At 40.8% G+C, this 17,540-nt stretch overlaps 1 long non-coding RNA gene across 1 annotated transcript in view; it reads left to right on the top strand.

Moving 5' to 3' along the window:
* The first annotated feature begins 370 nt into the window (after nt 1-370).
* LOC139334149 (uncharacterized) overlaps nt 371-17,540 on the top strand; it is a 29,221-nt gene continuing 12,051 nt past the window's right edge. Inside the window, exons 1-2 of the long non-coding RNA XR_011602367.1 lie at nt 371-765; nt 14,910-14,976. This is a non-coding gene — a long non-coding RNA (uncharacterized lncRNA). The remainder of the gene's footprint in view (nt 766-14,909; nt 14,977-17,540) is intronic.

The following is a 17,540-nucleotide window of genomic DNA, read 5'->3' as shown; positions in this document are numbered from 1 at the left end:
TCCCTCCTTTCATTCCCACACTTCCTCCCACTCCCATTCTCTCTCTTCCCTCCTCCTTTCCTCATTTCCTCCCTTCCTCCCCTTCACTGCTAACTCCTAAAACCTCAACATGCACAGACGATGTAGTGAGGCGAGACCTCCTGTCATCGGTGGGAAAAAAGGGAGAGACCATCAGCTCGCAGACGGAGGGATGCAGCAAAGGTATAGGTTGGAAGGTAGTAGTATAGGCCTGCTCAGTCCTCCCTCCCCCTCATCTCCCTCCCTGCATCCCATCAGCCCCCCCCTTTCCTGTGCCAGGGTGGTATGACCTGCTGGATTACAAAACAGCCCTCCCATGTGTCTGCCTGTTCTCTGTGCCAGCCGAGAGACAGCGATACCAAGCTCCTGGAGCGCTGGTGAGGGCGACAGAGAGGAGGAGAAGAAAAGGTTGAGAGAGGGAGGGAGAGGGAGAGATGAGTGGAGAAGAAAAAAGAGGCAGAAAGTGAAAAAAGAGTAGGAGATGCACAGCATGGGAAGTAAGAGAGTAAGAAACGAAGAAACAAAGAAGGAGGATGTGAAAGAAGAGGGAGGTAGAAGGATAAAGATGGAAGAAGGGAGGATGGAGATAGTAGAGGAAGACAGGACTAGGAGAAAAAGAGTGTCGGGGGAAAAGGAGGGAGTTTTGAGTGATAGCAAACATACTGTAGATGAAAGCTTTGAGAGGAGCAGGACGCTGAGAAGCATCAGCACTGTCAGAGCATGTTCAACCCTCAGGGACAGCCGGGGGTAAGTCACACACTACTCTGCTACACATGCATGTGCATCTGATACACACACATTCACCGCTTCACACACACTCATTCATGCACTTACACACTACGGCATCTTAATGTATGTCTACTACACCCTTTTCTGTGAGGCCTAGAGGCTGAATTTCACACAAAGTGGACACTTGAATGAAGAGTCTTTGGTGTAGAAAATCTATATATTTCTTGGGATGATAATCGCTCTAGTCAGATTAATTGGTTTTCCACTGCTGAGCAGAGCTGTTCTGGCCAAAACTGCAGGTCAAAAGCTCCATGGTGCTTTTAAAGATGGAAGACCTGAAAGGTAACGCTTTAATAGCTGGACTTACACTCTAAAATGGGTCCTGACGATGATTGCTACACTTTTACGTCCTGCATTCATATCTGTACTTCTCTTTCTGTTGGCCAAGGATTGTACGAGGTGGGCCTTTTTTTAAGATAATAGAGATAAGAGAGACTGATCAAGAGCAGAGTCAGGGGATACGGATAATGACTTATAGAGGGAGAGGGAAGCTTTGGCTGCATGGAATCAATTTCATATGATGTCTGACAGGCTGTCATGGAATCATTATGCAACCCCCAGAGACAAAGAGATGCTTTAGGAAGCTGTGTGTGTGTGTGTGTGTGTGTGTGTGTGTGTGTGTGTGTGTGTGTGTGTGTGTGTGTGTGTGTGTGTGTGTGTGTGTGTGTGTGTGTTCATGCAAGTGTTTGGGTTGCACTTTGGCTCGAATACACACTTATTTGCACACACATTCCTGTAGCGAACAATCCTCCTGTCATTTCTGTGTGCAAACAGCTGAAATTCAAAATAACCAAGCAATTGGGCCTGAAACCAAGTTACTTCAACCATTCAAGGAATTTTCTAGCAGCCTTTAAGCCGGAGGAGTCTTGGGTTGAATTTTCTTCAGCTTGAAGAAAAAGAAGTCACAGTTCCAGGTAGTTGTTAAGTCCTTGTTTAGCGACATTGTAGATCCAATTGACTCCTGTGCCAGGAGGCGAAGAGTCGCTTCACCCGCTGGAACCATGAAGATAGAGTGGGTTTTATTGTCTGAATGAGAGGCACTTCCTCAGATTTAGTTGCTTTAACCCCCTGAGGTGGAGGAATTACAGGAAGGAAGAGGAGAGGAGGAGAAGAGGGTGGTGGTCTCTGTCTCACAGGGGTCCACTGCAGCCATATTAGCTCCGTTACAGGTCTCAGGAGGACAGCTGGGTGACAGAGGTCGTCATGGTGAAGGGGGTCGTCATGGTGAGTGGTTGTCATGGAGATTGTGAATGTGGTGGTGATGGAGCTGAGTGGGTGGGGACCCTTGTGGATGGGGCTCACCTGGTCTGAAGAGACTATTATGCTCATATTCTACCTGCAGCTGCTTTTTTTCTTCCTGTGTGGAATTTTGTGCTGGAGTCTGTTTATCGGTGCTTTTCCTCCAAGTGGCTGCTACACGGAGAAAAAGGAATTCAACATCATAAGACAAAGCCATAGTCGCTTGTCAAAAAAGGCGGGGTCAGTGCTCATTTTTGCTGTTTTTCTTACTTTGATTGCGGTTTGTGCTTCATCAAAAAGCTTTCTGCTGGTGTTGATATTTCTTATTTACAAAGTGTTACTGTTTCGTGTATTTATTCATTGATCCATAATTTCGCTAAATTGTGCTCACCCTTTCGGAGCTTATTTTCATTAACTTTAGCTGCATTTAGACTGAAAGAGAAAGCAATTCTTTACCCTTATGCAAAAACACAGCTCTATAAGCATCTGAGGGTTCTTACGGGAGGAAAAGGTAGCAATTTTGCCAAAGAGATTTAAAAATGTGACCTCTTTTGACTGTTTAAATCCAAACCAGTATCATGCGAAAGTGACAGCGAAATCTCAAACATGTTTGAAATGATTTTCAGCTTTTGTTGTGCTGAAAATCTCCTTATTGGCATTAAATAGCACAAAGAGGAGGAAGTGTGTGTTTGTGTTTGTGTGTTTGAGTTGCCATTAAGGAGAGTTGGGTAGCTCATTAGCAGGCCAGGAGTGAGCAGGTACTTTACATGTAACCCCCCCACCCCTCCGAGGTTGCTATCTGGGCTGATATTTCTATTTCACACACACACACACACACACACACACACACACACACACACACACACACACACACACACACACACACACACACACACACACACACACACATATTTTCGCTGCTCTTGTTTCCTTTCCAGCCTTTATCTTAGTGGTGATCAGTATATTTCCCCCTTCATTTTGCAGCTTCTTTCATGTGCTAATAATTGCCCAAAACACTGACAAGGATACCGTACAAGTTTGTGTATTTGGCCAGTTTTTACGGCCTGAGGGGTCTGCGATCTTACATGCCAGCAAGCAAGTGATAATTTGAATATCTAAATGCACAAAGCATTCACTGTATGCAACCGTGTAATGCAACAAACCACCCTTGGCTGTGAATCATTATCAACACATACAAACTCGAACTGTAAAATATTCTCTCTAATTCTGCTGCTTAGTCATCGAGATCTGTTTAGTGAGTGAAAACAGACATGGGCTTTGAGTTGTGTTGAAAATGTATGTGAATTTAAAAATCTAACCAAAAAGTGATTTATTACAAAAAAAAGGCTACTATCAAAGGAGGAAAAAAATAGATGTTTCCAATTCAGTTTGTTTGGTTTGATGTGATCAGCAGTAATTCAATCTGGTTTTCTTGCTGAATGCTTGGTCATCCTTCCCAGTCTCCAAGAGGCTGCGAGGCGCCGGCCGTGTTAGCCGGGCTGTGGTTTCTCTCAGCACAGAATAATGTGAGGGTACAGCAGTATTCTTACACACGGACCTAGTTCTTAAGTTTCATATAGAAGAACTAGCCACTGACTACTGTGACTGTGTTTGAGCTGGCCAGTCAGAGGTAAGAGTCTATTATCCATATGGTGTGCATGAGTAAGGGCACTTGGGTGTGGCTTTCACTGAGAAAACCTTAAGACACAGCAGCATGTGTGTGTGAAATATACAGAGATTTAATCAGTTGAATTTTTCAACTCGAATCACATTTGATTACAAGTGTATATGTACACACACACACACACACACGTGTGTTTTACATATATTTATATGTATAATCCTGGTGGTTTTTGGTATGAATTTCATATGGTGTGTATTGTCAATAGTAAAATAATCCATGGTGAATTTGTCAAGTGGCTCAAGGGTCATATCTTTTGGTTCATTTTAATCTAGAAAAAAATACAAAAGATCAAAAAAGCCTTAACACAATTACATATTTTGATAAGTTATATTTTTCATAATTTCTGCCACACATTGTTCAGAAAATGGTAGTTATATACTTTTTTTTCCAGATTTCCAGATTTCATTACTCGTTAGTTTTCAGTACAGACAGCACATTAGATTCCTAGAATGATTTTTGAATAACTGAATAAATGAATTAACTGTTGTTTTCTACATGTATGATTTTATTTTATCCAATAATGCAGAAAAAAATACTTTTCATATGCCGATCATATTTATACATTTTATACACAGAAATGAGTGTTGTGTTGGAGAAGGAAATGACAAATAGAACTGCACGTTCATGTTGAGTGTATTTGGAAGTGATAGTCACCACCAACTATTTTGACAAGAAATCTTGTTCTCAGTGAAAATCATATTTTGATGTATAAATTCACATTTGTTCTCAGACAGTAGATAAATGCCTCTGCACTGCTCTCTACAGGTGAACCACCTCATCAAGGAGTTGGATGTTACAATTTAACAGCTAAACCTAAAAATACATTTCTTAAATGAATGAAAACTGAAGAAAAAAAAAAAAAACACTCACTCTTGCAGGCTTTTTCCTGAGCTTTCAGCTGCATCTTACGGCCTTTCACAAAAAGCTAATTAGTGGACCTTCAGCCAAGATTTTCTGTCAAACGACCTCTTCCTCTTTTCATTCTCAGTATGCCTCAGTATTAACAGAAAGGAAATTACCAATATGATTGTATTTTTTTTTTCTTTTTGCTTCATTTCCATCACAGTGTAGAATGTAGAAGAGATTGTGGTGGAAACGTATTGTCACATTTCTTTAAGAAAGAAAATACCATTGTATGTCAGAATTCGAGCGTCTCTCCTCGGGTGAGCTTTGAATATTCAGTCCATCAGCTGCACAATGTGAAACATTATTTATGTACGGTGGAAATGACAACTAATCCAAATTTACCATTTAACTCATTCTTGTCTTTAGCCATGTGCTGTACTGTCACAAGACCATTTCACTGATGATCATGCATACAAAGCCTAGAGGAACTTCCTGAATTTACTTTTTGCATAGTGCGGTGGAAATGACGAGGGAAAGGCCAGATAAGATAAACATATGGTATTTTACTAATAATACTTCATAATGTATTTATTTGTCACATTTCAAATTTTTATTACATCAGCTTTTATTACATCAACCTTTTATTCTACAGTATACACTGCCAGTTGTTCAGAGTCTGACCCACAGAGGCAAAGAAGTTAATTACAACTAAGTATGGCAAAAAATAAAAAGTGAAAAATGTTTTTTTCCAGTGCAGTTCCACTACAGCTGAGGGTGAGGGAACAGCAGTGTGATGCTTAATGTAGCCTTTAATACTATTTTACCAGCCTGCTGCATTAAATACTTGCAAGTGAAATGACTATAAAAGTGCAATAAAACAACAAACAAGAAATGATGCACTTACTGTTCAAATGGCAAATAATTACCCTTTACCAGTAACTTAATGCACACATCAGATAGATGTGTCACTTGGGCATACGTGTGTGTGTGTGTGTGTGTGTGTGTGTGTGTGTGTGTGTGTGTGTGTGTGTGTGTGTGTGTGTGTGTGTGTGTGTGTGTGTGTGTGCCACTTAGAGGACGTTGAAATCCTTTGTTCTCCATCACAGAGTAGATAAAAAGACAGTTACCAACAAATTTAATTAGATTTTTAATGAGTCTTCCAACACATCTGGACTCTGACTTTTGTTAAGCAAATTGCTTTAGTGAACACTGAAACATGTTGTAAAATTGTTTAAATGCCAGTTTAACTGTAGTGTTAATAATTACAAATGTGACTTAATTTGCACCCTTTTATTTGATTTAATTACATATCATTTGAAAACTTGTTTAACAAAACTATTAAGCAAAGCATATCAGCTTAATTAATTATTATACAATTAATCTATTCTTATAATTGAAAAATAAAATTCCAACAATGTAGCTGTTAAAATGTGATTCAGACTTTAAGACTTGGGTGCATTTCTTTGTTACAAATAAAAATAGTATATATCAAACAAATATGTAAAATACATAAAGTCAAAGGAAAAGAAATATTTTTCTTTTTGCAGTGAAAGATGCCTTAGTTAGAATAAAATCCCCAAAAGGCAACGTACTCTGGTGCTAGGAAGGATGCTATCTCATTCTCTACACACACACACACACACACACACACACACACACACACACACACACACACACACACACACACACACACACACACAGCTTCCTAAAGCATCTCTTTGTCTCTGGGGGTTGCATAATGATTCCATGACAGCCTGTCAGACATCATATGAAATTGATTCCATGCAGCCAAAGCTTCCCTCTCCCTCTATAAGTCTATAAGTCTACGCGTGTGTGTAGAATGAGAGAGAAAGTGTCCATGCACGCACACCACATACATGTGCGTGTGTGTTTACGCTTGTGCATGTGTGTATTAAGGTTGTCAAAAGTATCAGTTCTTGAATACTTTTTCAATATGACGTGTTTAAAACAACACATTCTGTTAGTTACATATTTGATCTACAGTCACATTTTGAACACAAGGCTACACAGAGGGAAGAAAAACAACCTGTTATTATTACAAATGTGTTGGTGTGTGTTCAGTGACTTTTTGTGCAGTAAGTTAATAAAAAAAATTAGCATCATTTTTTTTAATACTAGTTTTATATCAAAGTCAATCTTGTCTTGCACATAATTAGTGTGTATATACATTTTTAATTAGTTGGACAGATTGTAAATGTTAGTCTGACAGAATCCTGATCTTGCAGCCTCCTCTGTTTTCACAGCAGTGTTGCTCTTTCCTCCCAAACAAACACAGCAGTTATGCAGGACTTAACAAGAAGCCAAATAGGATTTTTGTCACACGCGCACGCACACATTTTCACCATCACACACTCTTGTTTAAAGGTAGCAGTTCACTGTTTTTAAGATTTATGTCTGTCTGTGCTGCTTTAAGATTTACATCAGGTCTGCACAATCAGAAAATACAGACAGCTAAGTTGGCAAGTTGGCTGGAGTCAAACACCTACAGTCAGCACAAAGTAACATCATACAGTTTGATTGCCCTTCTGTGCCTCTATATTGCTATACTAAAACATTTCTCAGCTTCCTATCTTGTATAATGGTGTAATCAGTAGAAAGCAGCCTGGTCCAGTATGCTTCTGGCCCACCAAAAAGACTGGACCTGATAGCATCCTTCATCCACCGTTAAAGCACCTCGGTCTGCCTCTTCCCCCTCCCTTTTTAAAGAGCATGAACTGGCCAAGCCAAGCCAAGTGGACCTTGATGCCTCATGCGTCCTCATCAGGCCTGTGTTAAAAAAACCACCAGCTTGCTATCCTGTTGTAATGGTACCATTACCAGCCATCAATAATGCACAGGGGGTAAGTACATGTAGCCATACTGCCCCTCGAGACTAATAGAACGGACGTGAGAGCTGTTTCCTCCCTGATGGTCGTGCAAAACGAGGGGCTTTAAGGGTGCCTGTTTGTTTATCCTAACACCTAACCCCTTGGCGAAAAACACACTCACTCACATATGTGTGAATATACACACAGGCACAGAGCTGTGGCATTATTACAACGTGTAGTGATGCACACATGCATGGACGGAAAACACACATCAGATATTATCACAGCACGGTGCACAAATGCACACAGAGTACACAAAATAGCTGAGAAGGAGCAGGCGGAGGAAAGACACCACATGCTCTCACATGCATGCATGCGTCGAGCATCACACACACATCACATGATCACACGGTCTGTGAGTGGGAGTCTTTGTGTGCTCTCTGCTGTAAGCATATAGGAGTGGAGGGTGAGTGTGTATGGGTGTGTATGTGTGTGTGCTGGAATTCCTGGAGAAGAGGGAGGCTGCAACAAGGTAGACTGTTGATGATGCATGTTTTTTAGCCAGACATTGTGAGAATGTGTGTGTGTGTGTGTGTGTGTGTGTGTGTGTGTGTGTGTGTGTGTGTGTGTGTGTGTGTGTGTGTGTGTGTGTGTGTGTGTGTGTGTGTGTGCGCGCACAAGAGAGAGAGTGCTACTCCTACAATGTTCCCATCCAGACAGAGCTACGCATCCGTGTGGGAGGGGTTATGAGAACAATGATGGGTTCTCGTCTCTCCCTCCTCGCAAACAGTGTGCTTGAGTGCATGGGAGCGCATGTGTGATGACTGTGTGTATTTGTGTGTATGTGCGAGTGTGCGTGTGTATGTGTGTGTGTGCATGTGTGTGTGAAAAGCCATGGACTCTCACGTGTAGCTGTGGAACTGAAAGGTAAGCCCTTTTCTCTTTCTTTGTCTTTGTGTTGCTGGATTCCTTTAGTGATTGACAGTATTTGATCATGACATGGATGTTTTCTAAATTTCCAGCATTACATTTCTTCCTCTACTGTTTCTTTCTGCGTGGATATTTGAGTTCAAACTACTAAAGCAATGGATGTTAACTATACGCTCATATTTCTTTGTTCACATCTCCAGACTTACTGTTAGTGCCCGCTAACCTTCCTCTACTTTGAGCACTTAGGTACTTAGTGTGGCTAAGCGGGTTTGAATACATTAAAGAGCTTATTGGCTCATAGTAACTCCATCATCCACACCTACCATTTGTCATGTGTCAGTTTGATGTGTGTGTATATTGGCTGTGGGCTGCGACAAACCCTCAGAGATAACATACCCTCAGTCCCAATTTGTCAAAACGGTTTACGACAGGGTTCCCTGAGGATACACCCTCCATTTTTCATTGTCATCCCATGCTCAGCTCTCTCTCTCTCTCACACACACACACACACACACACACACACACACACACACACGCACACACACACACATAGTAGTGCACAAATGTAGAATCAAATGTAGTGCTTATGTATGCATCCTACAAAGCAGCGGCAGCATTTCCATATCAAAGATTGTCTCCCACCAAAGGAGCTGTAATGGGCGGTAAACTTTCCATTATAATTTGTTGCAGGCTAATATTAGCTCCTGGGTGTGTGTCGGATGACATCTGAGGGACAGAGAGGGAGAGCAGGAAACGGGGGGGGGGGGGACAGACATTAGAAAGAGGGGAGGGTGAAAGGTAAAGGGTCGTAGAGATAAGGTGAACACATGAAAATGAAGGAAAGGGACAGCGATATGAAAGAAATAGAGCACAAAGGAGTCAAGATGATGGAGGAAGGAGGAGGAGGAGAGAGTCGAGAGAGTCAGTGTGGAGTATTTTCACACGCCTGGTTGCTCCCTGCCGACAGCCCCCCACCCCCCACCCCCAATCCAAACCAAAACACACACACACCCACCCACAGACTGCAACTCTGTCCTCCCTCCCCCCAGCCTGGGTGTATGGACGGCAGGCAGGCATAGCGGCCCTTTGTTTGACATATAGCTGCACACAAAGGCATCCGGACCTGAAATAGCGCTGGAGTGCAGAGGCACTGCACACTCACACTCTCATCAGGACCACTTCTGATTGGCTTAAACTGGGCTTCATGCTGATGCTGGAGAAAGCTACAACCATCAAACAATGCTTTTGGTTGAATAGCAAAATTGTGTCTGATTAGAAAGAGAATTTATAGACTCTATTGACATTACTTATGATAATGGTGCTGTACGAGACCTTTGTTTCTCCTCTGACAAAAGACATAGTATTGACTCTAGACAGCACATCAGCTCACTTCTGGCCGCTCCTCCTGAGGTGATGTGACTCAACTGTTACCGGGATTCTTGTAGAGACACAGAATGAATCGTTAGGCTGAATGCACAGTTTTCAGCAATCAATTTTTTGTTTCCACTTTTGGATGCAGAAACCAGAGCTGGAGTGACTGCTGAGGGCAGTGAAAATAAGGTTTGATATGTATAGATTCAGAGTAAATGCAGCATTGTGGGCTTAATATAGGGCAGTTTGCAGACCCAGACAATAAAGGAAGTTATATTTTGTGCAGGATTTTGTAAAAATGAGACCAGAATAATAACCTGACACTAATGTGATTGATGCACTCATGTGTGTTTTTATCAAATCAATCAAAGGTTAAATGCTGGGTGCATTGCTAGGACCTGAGTTCACCAGTAGTTACGCTGAAATAAAAGAAATGATAAACCCTCACTTATGCCTCAGGGACCAGAACTGTGTAAAGTCTCCTGACACCTTTTATGAAAGATTAACCCCACTGTGACAGAGAAGCCATCTTTGTTTACTGCCAGGAGACACTTCTTTCTCACAGGAAATTGAACAAGAGACAAAGAAACAGACTGATAGACAAAGAGCGAGAGAAATATGGCAAGAGAAGAATATCGTGCCTTTTTTTTTTACATCTACAGTAAAGGCTTCTTCCATATTTCAGGGGGATCTTTTCAATGAGATGACAAGCTTTCTGCAGGAATCTGTGGTAAATGGATTTCACACCATACTCCTCGCAACAGGGGATTTAGGGCGCTGGCGGGCAAGAGAGCAATATCTGCCACCAGAATGTCAGCAGTTTCCAGTCCACGATTTGAACCGCAAAACACTGTGGAAAACACTGTACAAGACAGTTCATGGCATTAGCCCTGCTTGGCATCATGAATCCAAAAAAAAAAAGAAGAAAGAAAAGAAAAAGAAAAGAAATAAAAACAGCATGCTGGTATTTTAACTTGACAAAACTGGAAATAAAACTAAAAAAGACTGACATGGTGTGCGGGTATATACGATGTGTAAGGCAATTCTATTTATAAAAGCTAAAGTCTTTGTGAACATGAGGAAGCCCAATCTTGCATTTTTCAATATGGAAGTTATTACCACAGCGCCTAATCCCACACACTGTGCTTAGCTACTTAGAGAGGAAAAAATGTGCGTGTTGGGGGGAAGGGGGAGAGGTGAGGCTTTAATTCCAGCTGAGGATGGCAGGTATGTTAAAACCAGATAAAACCAGACATTAATTGAGTGACAGAGTTTGCTAGTGGGTTTTATCGGAGGGTGTATGTGTGCAGAAAGAGCGGATTTATGTGTGTGGTCTTGTAAGTCCTCCTCTTCTTCTCTGTCTCTTCGATTCTGCCTTTCTCTGCTGGTTTTCGCCATGTTTGGTCGAGCTGTGTGTCTCGTGGGAGGCTGGAGGCTTGAAGGTGAGGAGAGGTGAACCAGGTGCACGATTACATCTAGAACATCAGCATAAATGGCTGTCTGAAAAGCCTCTTGATCCCAACACAAACTTGAAATCAGAGGGCTTTGAAAAACCACTCGGGGGCTTAAGAAGGCCCTTGTTTGTCATGTTTCTAAAGACTTGAATGATTTCTGTCGAAATGTTCAGATTCTAACACAGTTCAAATCACCTCAGAACGAAAGAACAAAAATCTATCTTTTCAGCTATTCTTCATCGAAGACTGTGAGTGATGCCCAGATCGCGAAGTAACTAGTTTGGGAGTCAATACTCAAATGTTCCTGTCATTTCAAAGAGATGTGGTTGAAAGCTAATGCACTGTGTTATTCAAGGCCTGTGTGTGTGTGTGTGTGTGTGTGTGTGTGTGTGTGTGTGTGTGTGTGTGTGCGCCAGTGAGCAGCCCCTGTGTGGCGCTTTTAGCAGAGCTGTGAGGCCACATTTGCTTTCTTTTGAGGAGCAGACTGAGGTAATTTTGACCAGACCCTCGGCGCTCATTTTTCTATTCCAATCTCTTTTTTAGGCTGCCCTAATTCCATATCCTCATTTCTTGTGGAGGAGGTGAGCGATTGTTGTAACACAAAGTACACACTTCTCGGAAGATACATTTGAACGTAATGCACCTCAACGTGCTGCATAATAGGCTTTATTATATTTCATGGACTGAATATAGCTGGATGACTTTCAGTAGGTGGGTCAGTTCACCCAAATAATAAACAGACATACTCTCTCACATAACTGGGTTTGCTCAGGTTTGACATATTAAGACAGAAGGAGGAAGGAAGTACTTGAATAACATGGATAATCCCATTTTGTTTTAAGAATGAGAAGTTACTATTTATTTATTCTGAATACTCTGAAAACCACAAAGTAAATTCCACTCACTCCCTTTGGATCCTGGTAGAAGCAGAATTCTCTCAAACTAAAACCAAAACCGTGCGCATGACTGCAGAGCACCATATGCAAGTGAGCAGACATGTTTCACGTGGAATTTTGGCTCTTTAACTGTTTTAGTAACATGGAAGCACTTTCAGCTATTGAGATATATAGAAAATTTGTGCTTGGTAATGCGTAAAATCTCTGTAAACTGTTTCAACTGATCCCTGTGTATGTGTGCAAATGCAATTATTAGTGTGTGTGTGTGTGTGTGTGTGTGTGTGTGTGTGTGTGTGTGTGTGTGTGTGTGTGTGTGTGTGTGTGTGTGTGTGTGTGATCAGTCAGATGATCTGTGTATGACTGGGACAACAGCACTATTTCACTATGACTGACTGTTGGAAATGTCAGACTCAGAAACAGAAGTATGTTGCTACGTCTGTCAAGCTTTCCATTTTTGCACTGTATATATAAAGTTCAAAATTCATAATTAGCTAATTTAAGCAAATGCTAATGCCTACACTCGTGGAGTCTGAGGAGCTGTGTGTCCAGCTGATGTTTCGATGTGAGGCATTTTAAAGTGAGAACCACGTAAAAGGATCTGAAATATGTTCTTGATGGTTGCACATATAATATAATGCTAAAAGATTGAGGCTAAAGCTACATGTCCCTGGCATAACATCATCATCATCCTCACCTGTCCAGTCCTCATGTGTTTGCTATTTTAGCTTTTTTGAAACCTACAAAAAAAGATGTCTCCCTTCAAACTTTTGAGATATGGAGCAACACTCTTCTTCCAGCCTCATGCACACCACATCAACATGAAGTGAAATGCAAAGTTTGACAGGCCTGCTGGTGCTAGTTACACTCGCTAAGCTATGATTGGACAGTTGCTGTTGACATGGGGTAAGCAAAGGCTCAATTGTATAATTGTGGCAGTTCTTGTGTATGGACGAGTTCAATTATTGCAGTCTATTTACAGACATCTTGGGTGTTTTATTATATATCAGAATAATCCATAATCTGTGGCTTTAGAATGTGATGAACAATAATGATTAACTTTTATTTTCTGAGTTCTCACCTATTGATTCTCAAACTGAATAAGAGATGCTTTTTTTTCATCCTTAGTTTTATCTAATTTTCACTGTTATCACAAAGTGAGATTTATTCTCATCATATTTTACATTAATCTTCTATCCCTGTTTTTAAGTTCATTTTGTCTTTTTTATTCTTTTATGTAAAGCACTTTGAGCTGCAATTATTAATATTATTGTTATTATAATTATTAACTGCACTGGAAGACTTTAAACTCAACAACCTACACGCATCTTTTTTTGTGATGCAATATAACAAGAAAAGAAACACAACATTAGACATATTTGAAACTTAAAACAACAGGACAGAACGTATGGGCAATGAGATTATATAGCAAAGAGTTTAAGAAATCAATGCAGTATATGACAGTACAGTCAGGGTATTAATACATAAAATGCCAGATAAATTGTGGTGGTGTGTATGTGGTGGTCTGTGTCATGTGTCGGGCCAGCGATGATTGTTACAGAGAATGCAAATAATTATGAAAATAGTTTTAAAAAAGAACATTATTAATGTTTATCTGCATATTTCAGCCTCCCTCCCTGAATATTTCTGTCTTCAGTTGAACTTTGACCTTCATAACCCATTCTCTCCCCTGTTTTGGAAGCTGTGCCTTTACACAGAAAGTAATTTTGAAGCAAAATCCTTAATATACAACTCATTTTATTGTCTGGTGTGTTTATTGAAGAAGAATGAACAGAAGAAAATGACTTGGAACGATAATATAAAGTGCTGTGGAATTATTCTCTTCGTTTTCAGTTCGGGATTTTTTTGATATCCAAATAATTTTAAGGAGATTCATGTTGTAGAACTTTAGAGATACATCCTGCCTTCGCTTTGTCAAGAATTCTGAACAATTTCTGCCCTTCAGATGCGATTAGTGCCTCAGTCAAACTCAAACTTGCCTGTTAAGGTTGCCATTACACACTTATATTAAAGGACGTGTGCCTTCAGTTACGTCCTGATATATCTTGAATAAAACCTCCACTGAGCCCATCCTGTGTGGATTTATCTCCTCCTGACACCTCAAGTGCCACTGATAACTGTCTCATCTCAAAGGCAAAACATTCGGATTCCATTTAGTCTCCTTTCATGTTTAATTCAATAGTCGCACGCTCGTCCGCTATTACACCCCAACAACCTCTGCTTCCATTGGTCCATAGGCAGCGGCTGCTTTCCACCGCGCCAATCAATGCTGATAATCATAGTTGGGATATAGACGGGGAGCTGCGGGCCGTATGGCTGCATGATTAATGAGCTTATTACCAACGCAGAGTGGACCTCATCACAGCTGCACCGCCTGGGAGAGAGACACAGTCAACAGGCAGCAGGCTGAGATAGGCTATAGGGACAATACACACACACACACACACACACACACACACACACACACACACACACACACACACACACATACACACACACACCTATACACACAAAAAATGAATGTGCAAGCAACCACAAGCATATACTGTACATGCAAAATCACAAACATATGCATCAAATGCCCGTATGTATTCACCGGCAACACTTCAGTGATTTATTACACTGAATTAATAAAAGCTGCAATGTGTGTGTGTGTGTGTGTGTGTGTGTGTGTGTGTGTGTGTGTGTGTGTGTGTGTGTGTGTGTGTGTGTGTGTGTGTGTGTCAGTGTGTGTGTGAGGAGTCACAGTGCATCCTGTGAAACACACACCACTGACCCTTTATTATTTTTCTTAAAGGAAAACAAATTAATTACTTTGACATTTGCTGTCTTGCAGGTCGGCCGTCAGCTTTTATTTGGAGAGCAGATAGTTTTCTACCTGCAGGCCTGGAATCAGCTGAGAGGTAAGGAATTACTGCAAATTAAAGTGTTTACTGCCTCTCTGCTGCCTGTTTACTTTAGCGTGCAGAAGAAGGTCAGCTTCATTTAGGTTTGATTGCACTGATTTGATGGCACTGAAATTTGTTTGTTCTTCAGTTTCCTGAAGCCTTTCCAGGAGCCCTGGCACATTTTAACCAACCAGTTCTGTTTCTTACTTAAAGATATGTAATAACATGTTATTTACTTTACAAAAAAAAAAGAAAGAAAAAAAAAAAAAGCACGACATGGACGAATTCATTTCAATTTACTGACCTAACATTCTTATTCATAACTACAACCGGTAGTCAGGAGTCAGGCTGAAAATGAAACCAAAGCACATTTCTATATATTGAACAATTTAAGATTTATTAAATAATTTGATCTTTTGCATTTTTCAGAAAACTACACATTTACCATTCTTGGTTTTGGCCAAACAGGCCAAGGTCGCTCTCTCCATCTCACCCTGTTTACTGGAAACATAAAAGTCTGTTTGTTCTTTTCAGTGCTGAGTAGGATAGTGTGAGGAAGCAGTGGCATGACTTCTCGTCCCAGCAACTCATATGACTCATCAGAAATAAGGCATGGAAGCTATTTAAGGGTTACTCTGACATTTGGAATTGTCCCATTATTGTTAATACGTAACAGTAACAAACCACCTTAAGGAGACTGAAGGAGACTTGTGGGAACTGTTTAAAGTCTGACGGAGAGAAAAATGCTGACTGCAATCAAAATGTCAAGGAATTTTAATTCATTAAAAATGACTTTGCTGTGTGTTCTCCTGCTGATTTCCTATAAATTTTCCTCGTAATTTCCCACAAAGAAGCACGTATGTAATTGATCAATCTTGGTCAATTTCCTACAGGCTGTGTAATTTGAAAGTGTGACTAGGAAAAGGGAAATGTAACCTAACCTAACATACTAATATTCCGCTAAACACACAAACCGTAAAAGTTTCCAGTGAATTAAATCACAATGACAACGACTGCTTCTCCATCAGCTCCATCCACCTGTGCTTGTCCATTTTTTTAATCTCACCACGAGTGGTGTCCAGCTCTAATGAGACAAAATCACTCTGTGATTGGTTTACAGGTAACAAATGAAAGTGACGGTGACAAGAGGTCTAAAGTAAAGATTACAAACCACTGTAATTCACTTCAGTCAATCAATCAATCATAATGATTGGGTACTTACCAACAGTACTACAGAACACTGTCCCCTACACAAATTACATAGTCCTGTACAGGGACTGTCCCAAGAAGTAACAGCTACACAGACATGACAAATTAGCTAAAACCCACTGCTTAAGGTAATGTTTCTGATAAGCCTTTTCAGGAAAAAAAAATCTTGATTTTCTCATTGACTTCCATTCATTCTGAGCATTTCACAGCAAACATAAATTACTTTCCTGGTGAGTTTTCTGCTGTCTACTGATCCTGATAACTAAACATATCATGTAAATGATGCAAGCATGTATCTGAATATGTTCTGCAGATCTACTGTACTGTTTCCCAGAACTGTGACCTACATAGCACAGAGGCCCCTCTCTTTCGGACTTGCAGTGCTCACCCATATAGTATGAAAATTGAATTTTCCAACCAGCTGAGATGCAAAGTCCAAGCATGTCGGGCCATCCACTGGTGTGGCTGCATGCAGGCGGCGCAGAGGACGTCTCTGGAAGTCAGTCTGTCCATTCAGCAAATCCTGCCCCACTGGAACTCTCACTCCTTTCTCTTTTTTCTAACTTACACACAAACACACACACACACACACACACACACACACACACACACACACACACACACACACACACACACACACAGAGTCCCTCGGGAGCTTGGCAGACATCCTACTCAGTTCAGTCGAGGGAATGAGCAAACTGTCGGCCACGCTGCACAGCTCTCAAGGAATGCCGTAGCAACCTCTTCTTTCCTGTAAATAATCCTGTGCGTTCACTCTTAGCCTTAAAAGTTCTTACTTTATTGGCAAAATCTCCTCTAAATATACAACAAACTTGTTCATAAAGACTAAGAGATAAAGCTCTTGTGTCTGAGAATGTTTTAATTAGTTTCGAGTTCTGGGTAGGATTCAATCTGATAATCCTGCCTCTACTTGTGTGCACCTGCTTAGTAGCCATGAGTCACTGTATTCAATTTGCATTTGCACCCTTTGAAGTATTTAGCAAATTACATAATTGCATAAATGCACCAATATAATTTTAGTTACGCAACTCACACATGCAGCTCCTTGTGGGATTAATCATTTAATCACTATCTGACTTCATTTTTCTTCCATCATTTTCACATTAGGATTAATATAACAAGAGCTCTCTCCTTCACCTGACTCAATCAACTAAGCTATATTTCAGTCTTATTACAGATCTTATCATTTAATGTGGCCTGGAAATGACTCCAGCCATGGCGCAGCCTAAAGGTAGTTACCTCCAATCTAAATTATTCTGCGGGAAGGATTATAAAAGTGACACACATTTTGGGACGCAGAGCCGCCGAGTTCACATGGAAGCTAATTAGGAAAAGCTACAATTTAATAG

Source organism: Chaetodon trifascialis, chromosome 7 (assembly GCF_039877785.1).
Source record: "Chaetodon trifascialis isolate fChaTrf1 chromosome 7, fChaTrf1.hap1, whole genome shotgun sequence".
Lineage (NCBI taxonomy): Eukaryota > Metazoa > Chordata > Actinopteri > Chaetodontiformes > Chaetodontidae > Chaetodon > Chaetodon trifascialis.
The sequence above is the reverse complement of the archived record's forward strand: the minus strand, read 5'-3'. Positions and strand labels throughout refer to the sequence as shown.